Source organism: Peromyscus eremicus, chromosome 4, assembly GCF_949786415.1.
Source record: "Peromyscus eremicus chromosome 4, PerEre_H2_v1, whole genome shotgun sequence".
NCBI lineage: Eukaryota > Metazoa > Chordata > Mammalia > Rodentia > Cricetidae > Peromyscus > Peromyscus eremicus.
Genome location: NC_081419.1, coordinates 126563698 through 126570439, shown reverse-complemented (window position 1 = coordinate 126570439; position 6742 = coordinate 126563698). Strand labels below are relative to the sequence as shown.

The following is a 6742-nucleotide window of genomic DNA, read 5'->3' as shown; positions in this document are numbered from 1 at the left end:
GTGAACCCGCCGGAAGGAAGGGCTTCCAGACCACTGAGGGCTGGGAATGTCATCCTGAGGACTCCGCCACCATGGATCACAGAGGACAAGGCCACTGGAAGGCAGGAGACCAGGTGAAGCTTGAGAGAGCCAGGGGCTGGCCTGGGTGAGGTGAGGGGTGGGGGTGACACACTGAGAGCTGAACAGTCCCTGCCACTCACACCTCTGCTGAATGGCCTTGGCCCTAGGCACTAGCTAGTAGACCACAAGTCCCACGACGGGCCAGAACACAGGACAGAAGCCCCCATGCTCCCGGAAAGGACTAACCACCACCATTATGTGTAAAATAAAGATCTGATATCTGAGGGGTCCTGGGAGTGCCCAGGGGAGACTCAGCGGGTGAAGGGAGTACGGTAGAGCTGAAGGGGCACTGAAAAGCCTGAAGGAGTCGGTTTGGGAGCTCAAGGGAACTCAGGATGTCAGTATCAACACAAGAAACTCAAGCTGCCTGGGGGGAAGGTGCACAGAAAGGAACAGAAGAGCAGTATGAACTCAAGGCCGGGGCAGTTAGCCACACTCCTCACTTCACAGACCCAAACCTACAGCCCAGAGATGTCAGTTCTTCTCGCCAGGGTCACACAGCCAAGCCACGAGGCTGTGAGTCCCCTCAGGTCTCCTACACCCGCTTGTCACAGGTGGACTTGCAGCCTGTTTGTCAGAGGTTGGTCAGATTAGTCAGTTCACAGAGCAGGCTAGCGCCAAGTTGGAGATTGGTGTTAAACTGTCAAGGATGAGGCAGTGGGAGATGATGGGCCTCTTGTTCTCTCCTGGGGCTGCGAGCCTATAGAGGAGCAGCTGCCTTCAGATGTTGAGTCTCGTCTGTCAGGCGAAAGGCTCTCCCCATCTGTGAGGAGAGACTGACCAGAGCAAACTTTCAGGTGAGGGTATGATAACCCTTCCTACCTCTGTGAGTGCCCAGAGGGTACTGGAGCCTACAAGAGGGCAGGCCTGGAGCTCTCAGAGCTGTGTGGGCCCTCAGCTCTGGGTTGGTTCCCTGCCTTGAAGTCTCCTAGAGACACCAGGAGCCCTTAAGAAGTGGTAAGGGCGGGGACTCCAGGAAGGGAGGAGAGTGTCCTGAGAGACCCTTTCCTGCTCGCCCCCATCAGAAGCTGCCCTGTGGTGAGCATGAGGCATTCTGGATGTCAGCTCTGAAGACACACCCTGCACTAGCTACCAGCAGCTTCCTCAGAGCAGATGGCATGTCTGCATCCTGGCATGGGAAGTCAAGAAGGCTGCGTACCCTCCCTGCTTGGACTTAATTTGTTGTAGGCAAGTGGCCTAGCCTTTTGGAAGCCTGGATGATATCTGGACCCCTGCAGATAGCTGGCATCAGCCTTCCTCAGAGCTTTCTGACTTTGGTAGGTGAGGAGTTCCCAGCTACACCAAGTTTTCTGCTCTAAAGCTAGCTTCCCAACAGAGCAGAGCCCCACTGAGACACTCTGGCGAGCCTGAGGTGGTGTTTTGTGTGATGCATGTCTCATTGACCTGGGACAGAGAAGCTGTTAAGTCTCATTTCCAAATGCGTCCATTTTGAAAATGAATAACCTTAGGCCAGGGAAACATGAACCCTACCCTTGGTACCCTCCTCTTACCACAAATCCAGGCTGACCCCTAGGGGCAGGGGCTGACTGCTTTGAGGACATCTGTCAGTGTCTGCCCTCACATCCCCTATTGGGGCCCAGTGTGGGACACTTCCTGTATGCCTGGCCCCTAAGCTGTGTCTTAAGGACACTGTGAAGGGATCTCAGCTCTTCTTGTGGAAGACACGTGAAAGAGAAAGCAAGAGAATTTTTGAGGAGCTGGGAATCCTGGGAGGGAGAATCTCTGTCTGCCTGGAGACCAGGGGGCTCCCTGGAGGAGGAGGCACCAAGGCAGATCTGGGAGCCTCAGCTTCAGGGTCTGGTCTCTGTGTCTTCCTGGGCCCCAGTGAGGCAGGAGTCACATTAGGCACTTCACAGATAAGAAAACAAAGGCTCAGCAAGCTGAAGTGATAGGGCCAGGACAGAGTCTATCCCCAGCCCCAGCACTACCGTCCCGGGGTCCAGGGGGCAACACTGCTCACATCCCCGGCCTCTCTAGGAGGCCCAGGTTTTCCTCTGGCTAAGCCTCCTCAGTGCCCACTTTCACTTCCCAAAATGCAGACTTATTTTCAGTCCTGCTGACTTCCTTTGTCTCTGAGGACCGGGCGACAAAGACAGCAGAGTGTTGGCCTTTCCCAATGGCCTCTTGCACCACCCAGAACTGTGGGTCTGCACTCTCTGCTGCCTTCTCATTGATGTCTGTCCCTGCTGCTGCTAAGCTTCTCTGGCCCTGGCCACATGCTGCTTAAAGTTGATTCCTCCCAGGACTGTGGGAGGCTGAGCCTGGGGTCTAGGGCCTGCTTTACTGTATCCTGGACTTGTGACTTCATGTAAATGCCCCCCGCCCCCCCAACCTCCAGTTCCTTGTGTGAGAGGAGATTCAACAGTCCTCCTCTAGCTGCTAGGAGACCCTCAGGATTCGGCGGAGCTGAGCAACATGGAGTTACCAACTGATTCAAAGACTTTTGTTCTCAAGAAGCTAAAATTCTTTGGGGTGTGTGAGTTGAGAAAACCAGGATGAATATGTCAACTAAATCAGATTTTAGAAAGCAATGTGGAATCTTCCAGAAAGATTTGTATGATGCAGAGGGAAGGGGACCCAGAGCCTGGTGCATTCTAGGCAGGCGCTGCTCTGCTGAGCCCCGCCTCCCACCCCAGGCTTGCCATCTTAAATGCGGAAGTCAGGGAGGCCTCCTGAGAAGATGATAGTGGCTGACTGACATGCAGGTATGACAGAGCACTGGCCTTGCACCCGCCTAGGGAAGATCATGCCAAGCAGAGGATGCCATGTGCAAGTGCCTAGAGGCAGGAGAGCCACAGAGCTGGGCTGCGATGCAGGCTGTGAGGGTGAGAGGCTGGGGGATGAAAGCCATGCAGGGCAGGAAGCCAGAGCACGAAAGCCCCAAGGACTGAGGGGCAGGGGTAACTTTATTCTGAGGAAGGTAGGGAGACACAGGGGACTTTGGAGCAGGGATCTGGCCGTGTGATTCATTTTAGAGGTCTCCAGGATATAGTGAGTCACTGTGGGGCCAGCTGGGGGTCAGAAGAGACAAGAGGGGCAGAAGCTACTGTCCTGGGGCTTCAAACAGAGGTAGCAGACAGTCGAAAGCATTTGTGGGTGGATCTGCTGTCAAGGCAGGGTCAAGTATGAGTGAGGCTTCAGGCAAGGGACAGGCGGCCTTAGCTGTGCTCACCGACCTGGGGAGCTCTAGGTGGGATTAGGGGTTCAGGTGTAAACACATCTTGCCAAGAAGCCCAACAGCCTCTGAGTCAACGGGGTGGGGGTGGGGTGACAAGTGAATCTGGAGGTGAGGGGAGAGGACCGTGCCTTTGCCAAGACTTTGGGCTTCCATCTTAGCCTCTTGTGGGCGGGTAGTCCCAGCAGCGCCCCTCATATATATATATATATCATACACATTACACATACTGCTGTGGAGTCCTGACCGGCCTCAAGCTTCCATACTGTCTCTGCCTCCTGTGCTGAGGTTGCAGGCAGGCACCGGCACTGGGTTAGCCAGACTGTGTCCAGACCTTTCCAAACCAATGATTTCAAATGACTCTGGCCCAGAGTACAAACCACTTACCTAGCCAGGTCTCAGCCTCCCCTCCCTCTGGCCTTCCGCTCCTTGTGCCAACCACACAGTCCCTTTTCCCTTACCCAGGCTGGACTTGGATGTGTCTATTCCCAACTCAGTGGTCCCAGATGTAACATATCCTTTTACTTCAGCTGTTTCTCCATCTGCAAGAAGGACTCAGTCCCCTTGATTATAAAAGAGGGTCTGTATGTTCCCCTCAGGGATTCCTGGCTGCCTGATCTTCTCTGCTTCTTTCTTACCTGGTGAGATCTGGGGGAAAGTGTCTGATATCCCTTCCCTGCAGTCACACCTGCCTTTCAGGGCCTCTCACGGATACTTCCTACCGGAGGTGCAGAATATAGGTCCCTGAGCTGATACCCAGAGAGTAAGGCTTCCCACAGACCTGGGTGAGCTACAGCGAGCCCCTCCCCTGCTCTGATCTTGCTTCCATAACTCATGTATGTTGGGTGATCTGCTCCCTTAGAGCCTGGCAAGCACCTGCCCCTAAAAGGTACAAGGTGTGACTGACAAGCAGGACCAGCTGAGGCCAGCCAGGAAGAGGAGCTCTGCCTGCACTTCTCCAGGTCCTGGGCCTCCCTTGCCTCGCTGGCAGGTGGCCACCCCTCTCTGGGCCAACACTTCTGTGCACCTTAGCGCCTGGACCGTTTAGAGCCAGGTGATCATAGGAGCCACAATGGGTGCCACTTTTGCTGCTGACAGTCGCAGCATAAGGATCACGGGCTTCCACACTGGTGAGCTGGCTTAGTCAAATGGCCTGGTTCACACATGGAGGGCTCCAAAAACATACTGCAGTCCAGGATGGCTTTGAACCTGGGATCCTCCTTCCTCAGCCTCTGGGGTGCTGGGATCCTGGGTATGTGCCACCTCATCCAAGGAACACTGGATTCTTTGAAGTGCCTTTCCCACTCAAGTCTAGTGGGCCCAGGGGCATGAGGTCAAGAGCTGACAGTCCTTGGCCGTGGTGTAGGATGAAGAAGCTGTTGCTCCTGTTTCTGGGCTAGGTGGGCAGGGTAGTGCCTGAGTGTGGCTGTCTCTGGCTACTTCCTGCTCTAAGTCCTGTGTCCTGATGACTTGCTGGCCCAGATTTCTTGCCTCACAGATGAGGAAACAGGCCAAGAGTGAAAGAGACCGAGCAAGACATACATCTAGTGAGTGGCAGGGCGGGGCTCAAACCCAGCAGCCTGTCTCCATCTGCTCCCCAGACCTTGAGGGCATTTCCTGTGAGGGCCTCGGTGGGATGTAATCTGAAGCCAGGGGCCCTTGGGTCAAAGGCAAAGACCTTCCTTAGCTCCCAGAAGTCAAGAATGGGACCTGGCTGCCAATGTTCATCTGTTCCCCCCCTGTGCCTCATTTTCCACCCTTCTCAACCGGACTTCCCCGCCTGAGGCCCTGCACATCCCTGCTGTGGCCCGTTGTGTGGTTTTCCTCCTACCAGTGTACCCCAAAACAGAGTCGATGTGTGTGTCCTGCAGTCCCAGGACTCTGTCAAGCCCCAAGACGTGCCAGGAAGCTCCCAGAGAGTAGAGGGGTGGGAGCCTTCACAGAAAACATCCTGCCCATCGCGGCCCTACCTTCTGAAGGAGCCCTATCCCTCTTTGCTCCCTGAAGTGTGGGGATACAGTGGATCCTCAATGGCCTTTCCTCGACCCCAAGGCCAGCTCTCCTCTGCCCTCTGCACAGGTACTGGAAGGGAGCGCTTGGTGAGCAGAGGTGACCCTGCATGGCCTCCAAAGGTCAGGCGGTCATCCATCCACTGGCTCACCACCAGCTGCTTGCTGATCACCTGCCCAGTGCTGACACTGGGGACAAGGGTGGGACGAGGCACAGTCAGCCCTTGCTCCTAGAATTCACAGCAAGGGATCATCAACCCAGATGTCATGGGAAGGCTCGAGTGGCTGGGGCCTGGGGCTCTGTTGGGAGTGAGCTGTGGGGAGTCTGGGGGCTTGTGCATGCCGTGGAGAGGAAGCTGAGAGCTGTAAGCATGAGTCTCGGAGACAGTTAGATGGATCTGAGGTGTGAGGGGGGCAGTGTTTGTGCAAAGACCCTAAGGTCAGGAGGAAGCTGAGAAATTCCAGCAAACAAAGGAGGGTCAGCAGATCTGAAACCTTCAGGGATAGCAGAGGTGAGCCGACCTAACTGTGCTGGATCAGTAAAGGGGTTTCCAGACCAAGAGGGAAGGGGCCTTGGCAACCTTCCAAATGTCTCATGGCACAGATAGAGAAATTGTGACTCTGTTGGGCTAGGGAAATGGACAGGTTGAGAATAAGTCTGGAGGAGATCCAGGATTAGCTCCTAGCTTCTCGACGGCCCAGGCCTTTCTGCCCCAGGAGTCGCCATAGAAGAGGGAGACAGATGACGTTAGTCAAGTACCTGCCTGAGCCAGGGTCCTGGATGAACACACGTCACTGATGGGTCCCTGGGTCCAAGACCAAGGCCTATCCCTAGGAACTTCTTCCACAAAGAGGGCAAGAGGGACCTAGGGAAGTTATTTGGCTACTACCATCTCCAGCCCTACCATACCGTCTCATCCCAGGCCGCTGTGGCAAGTAGAAATGACAGTTCCCGTCTGTGGATGTACAGACAAAGGCAAGAAGCCTCCTGATTCCCACTGTAGGGCTCTACTTAGGTCACACATGATCCAGGTTATAGCCATCTGGCAAAGCAGTGAGTGAGTGGTCCTTCCTGCTGTCTAACTGAAATCTGCCTAGCTGTTAAGCTTCCATCTTCCTTGCTGGGGATGTGGGGAAGCACTGTGATGCACTTCATAGTGACTGACTCTCCATCTGGGAGGCGAATTGTGAGGTAGGAGGCTCAGAGAGACCTCCCAGCGCCAGCCTGGAGCAAGGTTGTGGGTGTGTGGGGTGGTGGGGCGGTGAAGGCAGCTCTCCAGGGATGATGTCCTTCCAGACAGCCCAAGGACAAACACTTCCTGAGGGGCAACTGTCCAGGGGCCCGGCAGCAGCAAGCTCCAGCAGAGAGCCCAAGGCCTCAGTTCCCCTGTGGTCTCCTCTGTTCCAGCCCACAAAA

At 55.3% G+C, this 6742-nt stretch overlaps 1 long non-coding RNA gene across 1 annotated transcript; it reads right to left on the bottom strand.

Annotated features, from left to right (window-relative positions):
- Positions 1 to 526: 526 nt before the first annotated feature.
- Positions 527 to 6453, bottom strand: LOC131908650 (uncharacterized). The gene is made up of 2 exons (XR_009378638.1): positions 6236 to 6453; positions 527 to 896 (listed from the first exon to the last, which is right to left on the bottom strand). It is a non-coding gene; the product is annotated as an uncharacterized LOC131908650 (long non-coding RNA).
- Positions 6454 to 6742: the final 289 nt, after the last annotated feature.